This window comes from Mastomys coucha, unplaced genomic scaffold, assembly GCF_008632895.1.
Source record: "Mastomys coucha isolate ucsf_1 unplaced genomic scaffold, UCSF_Mcou_1 pScaffold15, whole genome shotgun sequence".
In the NCBI taxonomy this organism is placed as follows: domain Eukaryota; kingdom Metazoa; phylum Chordata; class Mammalia; order Rodentia; family Muridae; genus Mastomys; species Mastomys coucha.
Window position 1 is genome coordinate 50,885,827 of NW_022196897.1, and position 13,769 is coordinate 50,899,595.

The 13,769-nt window shown below is 38.0% G+C and overlaps 1 protein-coding gene across 5 annotated transcripts in view; it reads right to left on the reverse strand.

Moving 5' to 3' along the window:
* Fign (fidgetin, microtubule severing factor) overlaps positions 1-13,769 on the reverse strand; it is a 117,533-nt gene that overhangs the window by 44,373 nt on the left and 59,391 nt on the right. Inside the window, exon 2 of one of the 5 annotated variants that reach the window (XM_031370443.1) lies at positions 5,189-5,246. The exons of the other annotated variants lie outside the window; for them this stretch is intronic. The gene's annotated coding sequence lies outside the window, so the exon portion shown is untranslated. The remainder of the gene's footprint in view (positions 1-5,188; positions 5,247-13,769) is intronic. 5 annotated transcript variants of the gene reach the window in all.

The following is a 13,769-nucleotide window of genomic DNA, read 5'->3' on the forward strand; positions in this document are numbered from 1 at the left end:
TATATATATATATATATATATATAATCTTGTGATTTGAAGCTTAGGGATGAAGTGTAAACTATAGTTCAGACTGAGCTCCCTAAGTTTAGTACAAAGGCACTTGCTGAGAGAGCTGTAGCAATGTTTACCACTTCTAGTGGTTTTTAAACAACAAATTTAGAGAAAGAGGGAGACGGACTAGAAGTCATCAGCATTAGAAATCCCCCAAAATAATCACAGTACTCTCTTAGAAGGAATAAGTGTGTCCTCTGCTAAACAGATATTCCTGGGATAGTCTTAGAGAGGACATTGCTAGTGGTATTAGATTTTGTCTTTTCTTAATGAGAAGCAGCAATCCTTAGGCATCTCATAGTTCTTTGTGCAGAAAGTTCACCTCTATGGAGAGGATCGAGTGCTAAGACCTAGCAGGTCAATCCAAAGGGTCTGGTCCTGAGGGCACATGGGTATAGTGAAGTTATTAACAGATCTTCTGAGGAAATCGCTCCCCATATTTTCTGTCTCAAGTCCTCAGATACCATCAGAGAAGAGAGTGAAGAAATACTTGCTACAAGCATCAATTCTTTCACACTTGATTACGTTGTTCTGTGTGTCCTTGAGCCAGCAAGTCTCAGTGGCCAGCATATCTCACAGCAGGGAAGGAATCAAAACAGCCTTGCTACAGAGCAGCAAAGAACCTCCACCCCCTGGGTCCAATGCTTTTACTTCATTATTTTTTTCCTGTTTGGACTAGTCACATATTCTGTGATGATTACAAAAACATAATCTTTAAAAAAGAATAATATATAATTTGCTCAGGTTGACACTTGGGAGACAAACTAGGAAACAAGAGAATAAAAATGATAATAACATAAATAAGAAATATTTAGAGGAAGTACTACCATTCACAATGATTTGAAACAAGTTAATATATTTATCTCAATTGCCACCTAAGATACTAAGAAATTTTGGCCTCAGAAATACCCAAAGGCATTCTTTACAAATATTACCAAAGGTATTCCTAAATGCAGAAGAAAACCTATACTCTGTTGTGGTAGAAGGGGGTTAAACATTCCTATGGAGACAGCATCCTTGGGGGGGTCTAGGAAATCAGCTTGACCATCCCAGGATACTGACTCGATTCCAGTGTTCAACTCACTAAAAACCCATTTCTCAGGTTAACACAGAAGAGAATCTCAGCGAGTTCCTGAATAATCCTGATTGATACTATGGAGAGCTAGAAATCCAATAACTTTGAGAAAGAAGAGTCTAACCAGTCAAAGCCTTTGTGGCAAAGATAATTAGATACCCATTGTTCAGCATCACAAATCCAATGGGCTCTTTTTGTTTTCCCTAAATTAGTTTAGATTGTGTTCTTGCAATATCTGGGATTTATCACAGTGTGGACAATGCTAAAAGCTCAAACTTTAGTCATGGCATCTAAAAACTAAGAAGAAAACACAGTATCCGTAGGCATGAATGCAATTCTGATGTACTAATGGGTAAGAAAATTTCCAATAGAGCAGAAAGGAAATGTAACATGCTTTCAAAAAGGATTACAGAAAAATTGACTTGTCGCAATTTTTAATCTGATTATGTGAGAAGAGTCAACTCCCTCTTCGGAGACGTATTGGTTCTCTTAAGAACTCTGAGTAGTCTAAATGGTTCTTTGGTGCCATATTATTCTAAATATTCATAAAAGCATTCATTGCAGCACAATGTAATTCGAGCAGGGATGAATTGATGTGCAGCTTGGCTCGGTCCCTTCTCACTGACAGTATCTGATCTCATAGGTGGAGGATGTGCTGAAGAGTCGGCACACATTCCAGGGCAAAGAAATCACTGCAGTATAGAAATATTTATGGAAGTGCTGACAACATATCAATTAATAATGCCTATAAGATACAGAGAATATTCAGCTTTTCATAAGTTGAGAAAGAGCCAAGTCAAGCAAAGCTAAATTTCATGCAGTATTCCCATCACAGTGAATTCACCCAGTGAAAATTCTCACCTCTAGTGGACTGGCTAGTCAGTCTGACTCGAGGAGCCTGAGTAACGAAAGCAGATATCAAAACTATGCGTCTAGTGTGATGTTAGTCATGGGAACCAGGAAAGTGGACAAAGGGGCACAAAAGGAATTGCCATGCTATTGGTAAAGGGGACACTTTGAAGAAGAATAAAACACAAGAAAGAAGGGTGAAAACTAAGTTCCACATGAATTTCTCCTCTTTATCCTCTTCTTGGTTTGAATATGTATTTATATGTATATCTCTAGCTCTAACAAGATATTTTTTAAAAGACTTTTTGATTTTTATTCTTTTTGACTTTTAATTAAAATCTCTATTGATTTTGATTTTTATTCTATGTATCAGTCTTTGCCTACATGTATGTATGTGCTCCCTAAGTGTGCCTGCTCCTGGAGAGGTCAGAAGAGGTTATCAGATCCCTTGGAACCTACATAACAGGCAACTGTGAACGGCCATATGGGTGCTAGATAGTAAACATGGGTCTTCTGCAAGAGCAGCAAGTGCTCTTAAACACTGAGCCATCTCTCTTGCGGAGAGAACAAATAAGTACATAAACTGTTGACCTTCAGGCAAGAGGAAGGATGGGAGGGACGGTAAATGAGTGAGTTTCCTCTTTGTGATAAAATAGCCTATGATTTAGAAAATCCTCCATTCTTGATAATCACCAAGTACTTATTGTCCACAAAACAGGTGAAAGTACACAAAGGCACACATGCATCTGTGTGCATTAGAGGCCTCCGAGGTGTAACTTGGTGAAGAAGGGAAGCAGGCCTTACTAACTAAAGGAATGTTTCTCCAGGCAGTGTATTAAATGGACTTCTAACTCAAGTAAGGTTTTTATGATAGCAAGTGTTGCCCCCTTAAACACAGTAGCAGTAAAAACAGAAGAGGTCTCTTGAATTGCCTTCCTTTGAATATTTTCTATCAGCTAGGCTCACAGGCTGCCTCTCCTGCACTGCTCTTCAAGCTAACCAGATTCTGAATATTTTCATATATCTCCATAGGTCCACATTTCTAGAATGTTCTAAAAAAAAAAGCCTATAATATGAAATCCAGTTATATGATTCATTTAAACTTGTACAGGCAGAAAAAAATCTCATGGAACCACTGATTTATTAATCATAGGTATTCTTGCAAAGAAACCTGAATTTCCACAGATTTATTTATATGGACGGTTAGTATTAAAACATTATCTATTGTTTTCTTATTTTCTTTACACCCCTTGAAATCTATCAGGAGGCCAAACAAATTCAACTTGGATCCAAAGCATTGCCCCCAGCAAACCTGGACAAGCTTAGCTGTTTCCCCAGGTTTAAAAATTAAGCTCTGTAAGTCAACCCTGTAACTACAAAATGCACCAACAGGCCACAGCTCTCTGCTGGAATGCGTTTACCATTTCTCGTCAGTTCAATGCTTCGATTATGTGAGCTCTGAGATTGCATCATGCCAGCTCACAGGCCAGTGGCTGTTAATTCAGAGGCAACCTGGAAACAAACTGAAACCGGCCCTCTATCTCAAGTGACCGGCTCCTATGTGGAAGCCGTTCCCCAATGGGCCGGCAAAATGCACTATAGATTTGTATAGTAATTCAGAAGATAATTGATTATTTGCCAAGAGATTGTTGAGAGTTGCCACTTATTATTATTTTTTGTAGCCACTCTAGGGACATGCTTCCAATTTCACAGTGTTTTGCACATTGTGGACACTGGTGTTTCATTTCTTGCTGGAGAATGCACTGCTTTCTCTCTCCTGTGGTTTTGCTGGTAGTTCAGGGCAAGCCAGGAGCTGTGTATGTAGAGAAAATGCCTTCACTCACACTTGCATATCTGAAGGTTTTGGAAGGAAATTAAGAGAGAGCCATTCTCCAAGTAACAAAGGGAGACACCTTTGTGTCTCCCCATCTTCCACAGCTTTTCTGAGAGATGGTAAACATTATTCAAGACATTGGGGCTTTAATCGTTTATGGATTACCTTTCTTTATTTTTCTGTTGAAATGCAAGTTTCTAAGGCAGTCAAGGAAGATTTTTTTGGTCAGGAAACAGTTGTTTTCCTTCTACAGACTAACATTCCTGCGGGCAATGCAGCAAATGAACCAATATGTATGTTTCCTTCAAAACACAGAAATCTTTTATCTATTTAGGAACAGATCACACAATATAACATGCTGAACTATTTCTATTAAGCCCAAAGATGACAAAAATATTGAAAAGAACAAATCCATTATAAAGAATTCATATCGGCTGCTTTGTGAGCAATCCATAATACAGCATATTGTGCAAACTATAGGAGATGATGACCTAACAATACAGAATGTAGAGAGGGCTTTTGACAACAGAAAAGCAAAAGAGAGAGCATCATTTAATGCAGACTGAAAAAAAAATGATCCCGGACTCTTTTTCCGCCTTTATTTGTTGTATCACTTTGTAAAATTTCTCTATGCCATGCTCTCTTCATCAGAAACATGAGACCTATGGTTTTACTTTTATAAAGTGCTTTAGGATTTAGGGGAGCCCGGACTGCATTATATGATGAAAGCCACCATGGTGCATATCACATGACTGAGGTAGAAAAGGATCCAGGACCCTAAATCAAAACATGAATCAGCAATGAGCACTCATTTTGTTTGTTTAAAACCTTAGGATGTGCAAATAGAAGTGAGAATTGCAGCTGACCCTCCTGCTTTACAAGCATTTGACTCTGTCTGCTTCTGCTTTTGAAATCTGGGTTTAATGGAAAGAATATGAATGCAGGAGAGAGTAAGGGCTGGGTGTCTCCCAAGGAAAGATCAAGTCACTATAGAACATTACCAAGATGTAGAATAATTCATGCTAACCCCTCCAAAGGACCCCAGTCAGAAGGCAGTGTATTTTGTCTTCTCCTTTACCCAAGCCTACTCCTCTGCTGTACAATGTTATACACCGAGGGAAGAGTCAACAAAAGAGAAACTGTCTACTCTAATTGCCCAGAGTCACATGGCTTTTATATCACAGAAGAACCAGAACCAAGGGAACTATGGATTGTATGTACAGTGATAGGTCAAAATTAATTAGTACAAATTAGGGATTCTAGGTTCAGTGACTATTCCAGCATTAACTTACTGCTTCATTGCCAGTGAACCCTTAAACTCATTGCCTCTGCTGACTCAGATGAATGAGTTAGTAAGGGATAAGTATGAATTACCTACCTCCTCTCAAGACCTAGAATTCTATCATTCTTTGTGTCCATACATAAAGTACTGAGACCTGGAATACAAGATACATTTGGAAAGGTTAAAAGTATGAAGGTAATTTTGAAGATACAGCAAGCCTGGCACCAGGATGGCTGAATTTATGACACAACAACCTATAGAACAGTTAGTGGAAAAACCATAGGCCATTCCGATAGTTCATATTCTATGGAATTATTGTGAATTATCCAACTTGATTCTGAAACAAAATCCACTCAAAACAAGGCCAAAAAAAAAATGAAATGGAACAAAACTTACAAACGAAATACAAACCACGGATTCTTAAGCACAGTGGCTTGGTAGACAAACTCGTTCAATACACAGTCTGTTTATTAACTGACTGTCATACCCTAGGAACCTGTTCTTCTTTCTGTATCCTCTATTTTTGGTTAGAGTTACCCCAGAGGCCCAATGTCCAGAAATAGCAACCTTGTCATTATCCTTTCTGATCTATCTGCATGCTGAACCATTTCTCATTCACATAGACTCTATAATACCACTAAGTTCTCCTCTGACTTTGTTTCCTACTCTATATTTCCTTTAGGCCTGTGTTTACATCATTCAAGTTTTCATCATTGCTTTTCCCATTGGCTTCCAACTCATCTCCATTTCTTCAAGTCAGAACATCTTTCTAAACTAAAAACATAAAATCATTTTCCACCTGCAAAGCAGCTATGCATTTATTAGTCTTCCTAGGACAGATGGTCTAAGATTCCTAATGGCAAACACCAGGCTCTTATTGCCCATCTTTCCAGCTCACATCTCCTTTCTCCACTCACATACTATGCGCTTGACAGAACAAATATTTGCAGATATTCCCAAGGTAGTGCACACCACTGTGCCTTGACATATGTTAGTATCTCCATCTGAAAATCCCTGTTACTTTCCTAGTGTTTACCTGGAAAATCCCATTCATCTTTTAAAGCCCAAGTAAATCTTGAATCCACTAAGTTTCCTCCAACTCCACATTCCCCTTAGAGTTAATCACAGCCTTGTCTGTTGTTGAGTGCACACTATACTTAATTGTTTATTTACCTCCTCCCATGTCAAGATTGTTATCATTTGAGAGCAGAATGTGCACTTTAATCATCTTTCCATGTCTAGCACAGATCCAAGATAATAGAAGGTCCTTGATATGTGTTTATGATTATGAATGGCTGGATCAACAATCAAGCAGAGCTCCACATACTTAACACTGATTTTATTCAACTCTCCCACAATTCAAGGAAAGAGCCACAAAACTAGGCCAATCAAAACCACAAAATCTTTGCACATAATACACAAGGAAAGTATCTAATATGGATAAGATTTGATTTGTTCTATTCCAAGAATTAGACAGAGATGGTGAAACAGTGAGTGAACTGGGTATGGGTATCTGCACAAGTCCGATGGCCAGAAAGGGCTTCTCCTCACCAACTAGTGACAGGCACTCAATGGTTGCTCCTGTCGTGGATCAACAGACACTCATACCAAGTGGCAAATATGCTCTCACAAAGCTTGGAGATTTCTTGTTCCCCAAAGCAGGTATCAATGTTATAAACTGTGAAGCAAGAGTCTGGGGAAATAATATATGTGTAGAACAAGATTAAGTTATTCAAGGATCTCTTCATTTCATAAGCACCAGCGGACATCTAAGCAAAGCAAATACACAGTCAGTTATAAGATATAACTAATTTGAGAGGAAAAAAAATCATGAATAAATGTACTTAAAGATGTCCTGTGGTCGAGTGAAAGCAGAAAAGAACACGCAGAATGATCAAACCTTGGGAGGCATGCTGGCATGCTTGGTGGTGACAGGAGAACACCTGGAAACATCTATCCTGTCAGGCTATGAAAAACTAAAACGAAAAACAGAGAATGACAGGAGATCATAATGAACTGATCACCAAACCTAAAAGGACAATGTTCATGTAGGAGGAGGTAACGGTCAACTTCCTTACCTTTGCCTAAAGCTGTAAGAGAAGATGTTCCTCTTTTTGCACATCTCTTCCCAGATCACAACCACTATTATGCTTGCTTGGCATAGGAATGAAAGCATGTAACCGGACTTAACCTCAATCCCTGCTCTTCCTTAGAGATGACTCTATGCTAATGAAGATGTTTTTCCTCCTATCCTTGGTTAAGAGAAAGCCTAAAAGAAACAAAATTTAGAAGATACTAGGTTTTTATTTCAGAAGAAGTTCATAATGGCATAGTTGAGCAAATCTAATGTCTAGTAATTGAAGGAAAAGAGGCCATCTCGTCTTTATATAGTTAGTTTTGGGGGTTGGTAACAGACATGGGCACTCATGCTTGCAACCCTTACTTTGTTGATTTTTAGATGGAGTCCACTCCACCTGCATTGAGTCTTTGTCAACTTAGTCTCTCCTTTTACATATTTACATTTTGATGTTGAAAAAAAAAAAAAGACTGACAAAAACTACTCAAAAACGTATACCCAAATCCCTAGCAACATCTAAGCATCCACTTCAGTGTTCAGCAACCCAGAAATAAGCAGGCATGTTGATCACTATAATGATGTCCATGGATAGGTACCCTCTCATACAAGTATGAACTATGCATTTGACTCTGTACATGTTATCGTCTGAATGAAGCTCTAATTGTTATATTTATGGGTTGGAAAGAAATCCACTTTAAAATTTGTATATTGAAGGTAAAAAAGAAATGGGGCATTCTATAATCAAGCTGTCACTCAAAGCATTGCTGAATAAAACCCTTTTTCATCCTTTTTTCTTTCTTTCATCCTTCATTCCTTTCTTTCTTTCTTTTACAAACTTTGTTCCTCAGATTATCTTGGCAGTCTTACAAAGAGATATAAAAGACTTAACAAATTATACACTGCTGTGCAAATACTCAAGAAAACCAGTATGTACACCATGATGCCTACCTTCACTTCCTTTGTGACAAAGACACTTCTTATTTTTTTCCCTAATTGCTGAGGACATCTATGATTAACTTAGGCTCAACACATACACTACTATTATATATGGAATTATTTATAGTCACTTTGAGAATGAATATTACCATGTAGTCAAAAGCTGCGTTTAACCTCTTCATGTAGTCCAGGCTGGCCTGCAATTCACAGCAATTATCTTGCTCCTACTTCCCATGTATACGCAAGTGCATCTGGCATGATACTCATTCCAACAGAAGCAAAAGCTGTTCCATTGTGGTGTGTGCGTGTGTATGCACGGACTTTCATGTAGGTGTGTGCACCTGTGTGTGTGAATATGGGAACCTGTGCTATGGTACGAGTCAAGGTCAGAAGGCAACCTTGGGGTTTGGGTCCTAACCTTCCACCTTGTTGGAGACAAGGTGTATTTCTACTGAGTATCCCTGGCAAGCTGATTTGCAAATATCCAGAGATTTCCCTGCGCTCCAGTAGGGGTGCTGAGCCACTAGTTCATTTGAATTTTATGTGGGATTTGAGTAGCTAACTTGGATTCTTTCCACCCGTATAGCAAGCAGTTAGACTTACTGAGTCATTGCCATAGCCTAATGTTCAAATATTTTATGAAGGAACAGAAGTTCTAAAACAGTGAGCAAATATCACATGATTGGTGTTTGTCTAATTATGAAAAAAGATGTCCAAGATGGTAATTCTGGTGGACAGCAGATTTTATCCTTAACAAAACTAGAATGATTTGCTTTGGTACACCACAATAATTTAAAAATGATATTAAAATAGATGTGATCCCTTTGAATTTTTTTCTGTCACAATGAATCATGTCAAATACTAACAAGATAAAATGTTATTCCTGCCACACACAATGGGACTTGTGATTTTTGTGGAGATCATAGACTAAGAAGTGTTCTTAAAATGGATATTCATTCTTTAGAATAAAAAAAAAACCCAGAAGTCTAAGAGCATAGAAGCCCATGCCAAAAAGTTAAAAATAATTACCCAATTACCATGAGTCCTAAGTGTATAGTACAGTGTTGTCACCAAATAAATCACATTGAGAGCTGTGCACACACAGCTTCAGAGTCTAGGCCTGCCTCTTTGTATTTAAATTGCCTCATATTCAATTTTAATTGCTTTATATCTCTCTTTTCTCATTGTTATTTAGCTTATTGATAAAATGTAAGTGCCTAGTTTTTTAAAATTTGTCCATAATCTTTTATTATGCATTAAGTAATTTCAGCTACTTACTAACTCCCCCCAGTTACAGTAAACATGAATCTGATACGTGTGCAAAGGATATGTGTGCACCATACAGTAAAACAAACACAGCAAACAGTGACTACTTCTGGCTTCTTGCACAAGCCTTTATGATAAGATGGTCTGTTTATTTTTTCATGATTCCTTTTTAACTGATGTAATTGGGTTATTTTAGGAACATGATTAGTTCATCAATAATACTTAACCAACCATAACATCAAGATCATCCTGGAATGGGAACAGCTTATAGAATGCAATGACTCACACCATCTATTCTGATGGAAGGACTGGCAAGCATCATTTTACCCTTTTATAAGACAGGACACCGGTTTGTGATTACTTTGGATGCAACACACCCAGACGCTCTGAGTGCTCCAGACATGGCATGTTAACTCTGCTAGCTGGCATGATCCATTTCTCTGCTGCTTGGCTGCTGGCAGATATCCAGTGTGAAGTGCAGTTAGAGGGGATTATGAATAGGACACAACAGTGGAAGAAGGAGCACAGATAGAAAAGAATCAGCTTTCATAGTGGACTGTCCCTTGAAAAAAAGCTGGAGTTCCCATGTACTTGAGGCTTCCTGCAGGAGAGCAGGCAAGATCACCAGATGTGTTACATGCAATATGGCAGATATACAAGAAAATGGATTGTGGCCAACAAAACACTTTTCAAAACAGCATTCAGTGAGAAGCAGACATACTGTGATCTCAAAGATCCACAGAGTTTATACAACATGAGGCAAATTGTGTATGGTTTAACTCATGGAAAAATTCTGCCTGTGACTAGTAGGCACACGATTAACTGAAAGGGGACTGCCAGCATTGACCAAGTGGTTTAAAAAGCTGATCAGCCAACAATCACTTTCAAGGAAATAGCCAACAACCAGAATTGTAATGTCGGTAAAAGTTGACATGAAACATATTTAAACATGCTCATATTAATTCCAAAGTTTCCAGCATTGCCTCCCTCAAATAAATTTAGTACAACTTCTTTGTAACTCTGAGTCATCAGCCAACTCATTACAATAATATAATCAATATATTATTGAGACAGAAATCTCTTGGCAACATGGCAAGACTAGTAATCCTAGGTTCTAAATTACTGTCAGTGTCTTGCACATGTGTCATAAACGGCTAACAAAGGGACTCTCCATCGTCCCTGTGGCTGAGATAATTGTTCGGCTTTCAAGTCCCTGAAGATCTATTGTATTAGTTCCCCGGGCAAAGCATCTTTCTTTCTCTTTTCTTCTTTCTCATTCTTCAATCATAATAAGAATTAGAAAACATATTTGACAAACAGATAACTGAAGATAGTGGCCACTCTGCAGCAATGATACCATCCCTGCAGCAATGATTACTGGTTTCATTTGGGGGCATCTCGGAATTTCTTGCTAAGATACTTTCACATATATTATGGCCCTATTACAACTTTCAGTGTATGATGCAAAAGGATGGGCTGAGGCCATTTTTAGAATGAAGTACTTCAATTAAGAATCTATGAAAATTGAAATACTATATGTAGCCTCATTAATGCGCACAGTCCCTTATGCTTTAGGGCAGCCAGTAAAATATAGCATGCATGGGCCTCATAGTTTTGGAAGCTGTAATTTTCTAATGTGGTTTAATTCTATTTTAAATCATTCACATTGTCATTTCATTATATTTTCAAATAGTTTTATGTTTTATATATTTTATATTTTATATATTTTAGATTACATTATAAACATTTCTTGATGTGGTTTAGATGCAAATGCACAGCTGGCTAGAAATGCTGATTAGAAAACACGAATGTGTGCAATGGTGAAAGCTATGAAGTGGGGCCAAAAGATTGGATCAGCAGGCAGAGGCATTTGCCAAAACATGATAACTGTAGTTCAATCCCCAGGATCCACATGGTGGAAGAAAAGAACAGATTCCTTCAAACTCTCTTCCAACCACTACACATATGCTGTGGCATAAACACATGTACGTGCGCGCGCGCGCACACACACACACATACACACACACACACACTAATAATATCTTTAAAATTAAGCAGTGCTCATGACAGAGAGATACTATTTAAAATAAAAATAGTTTTAATCAGAGAAGATGCTGTAGGCAGCTAATTAACATTTCATAAATGTTAATTATGACACAGAACTGTATCTGCAAATGAGAAGGAACATCTTTGAAAGATGGGTTGACTTAAGGATACCTTCAAATAAAAAGAATGTGAGGTGAGACCTGAGGTCCCTGAGAGAAGTAAACTCAAGGAAGAGATTCCACTCCTAGGGATGCTGCAGAGAGTTGAATGTGGCAGCTGATTCTCTTCTTAACAAGGAGCTAGTGTGTCCTAGATGGTTCTCTATCTTTAGACTTCAGTGCAAGAGCCCAGTTCAGCAAATGTTCCAGAGCAACTGTGAAGCTCCCAAGGTGTAATGATATAAAACCATTCAACCAATTACATGTGCTAGTTTCATTAAAGCCCTCTTTTAATTGCCTGGGATTTATGAAAGATCTAGTAAGAATGCTAACTTAACAAAGATGAAATTGAAAAGGATGTTTTCTAGGGGGAAGGAATGGTACCTGTTCTGTTTATTGTAACTTCATGTTCATGCACAGGGTGCAGTGCTGAGGGTCATAGAGCAGGTTGGCTTAAGGCTTAGAGTTTGGAGTCCAGTAAATTCTGATTTGAGCACAGTTTCCAATTTGCTACACATTTCTAGTTATGGCTTTGAGTCCCTTCCAAGCCAAGTTTACTCATCCACTTAAGTATCTATCTGCTTTTCAAACTGATGGCTAATTAGCTGTAGTACTAGCTCTCATAAAATCAAATAGTGTCTAGAGCACAGATAGCCTTTAATATATCTAAGTGCAGTAGGAATAATATTCGTATCATTATAATCTGGTGGCACATGGAGATATTTAAGGTAATTGTGAAATGACTAGATGAACGAAGCCATTAAGTACAAAACCAGGAGCCTGGCTTTCTAGCTTTCCTCTCAGTACTCACTTCCCTTCCCTTAGACCATTCATTTAACTCAGTGCCCTCAAGGATTGACACTTTCAAAGTTCAGTTTCTCTATGAGGCAGGCAGGGAGGAGCAGCTTTCAATACTGCTGCTTTTGCTCAGCTAATATACTTATTCCTTCATTTACTTTTTACATATGTGAAGTTTTTATTTAAAAGATTTGCTGGTAAACCAAGCCTCATCTAATATTTTTTTCTGTTATTTGTGGCACCCTAGAAATGAATTTCTGGAATTCACACTCCCCAGCAATTAAACAGAAAAGCACTGGGGCAGACATAATTCTGGCCTAAAGCTGTTCTTAGTTTTGCACTGTCATTCATGGGCCTGCTATCCAGAAGGCACACAGAAACAGAACTGTCAAGTTAGCCCTAAACATAGACTGATATGGGCAACTGTTGTGTTTGGAGAGGGAAAGGGCTGGAAGTCTCTGGTGAAAACTGTTAAATATAGTTCATAAAAGTTGGGCAATAGTTAACTGTTTATGAAGGCAGATCTTTAGGTAGAAATTGGGAAGTCTACAGAAAATTTAATCTCATAAATGACCATGTGGTTCTTTAGATTTGTTTAGTTCCCTTTTTCTAAAGAGTGGCATAAGCCTCAAGTGTAGTTATTCTTTACAGAAAGTCTAACTATATAGAAATAAACAAAATAAGATATGAGTACAATGATCCCTCTTACAGGAAAGGTGAGGCATGCAGTATTTAAAGGGCTTTCTGAAGAGCACAGAGTCAGCTTGTTTAAGACAGGTGGATAACCTGAGTCTTTGGTTAGAATCCAATAATCCTGATGGATCTACAACAGCTTCTGAATGTGACCCTTCAGGAGTGACTATAATACATGTTCACCTTGAACACTTTATTTATAAAAGAGGTTTATTTACTGTCAAGACATTGATGTATTTTTGGCTTGTTTTGTTTTTGTTTTCAGTTAAAATAATATCTTCTTGTCTGAATGAAAGACCTAGTGCAGGTATTCTCATCCTTCCTAATACTGCGACCCTTTAATAGAGTACAGCTCCTCACATTGTGATGACCCCCAACCATAAAATCATTTCACTGCTATTTCATATCTGTAATTTTGCTATTGTTATCAACTGTATTGTAAATATTCAATATACAGAATATCTAATATGCAACCCCCAAATGGGTTGTGACCCAGAGGTTGAGAACCTCTAATCTAAGGTAATATGAATAGATATGGATATACAAAGACATAAATCAACATTCATATTCTTCCTTCTTCTCATTGTTGCCAATGTTCTTTCCTTCCAGTTGCCAAGCTTGAATGAAGAGACAACTCTTGAATTTATTTTGTTGAATCAGACCTGAAACCCTGGTTGCTCTCAGCAGAAAGGACCTGTGAAGC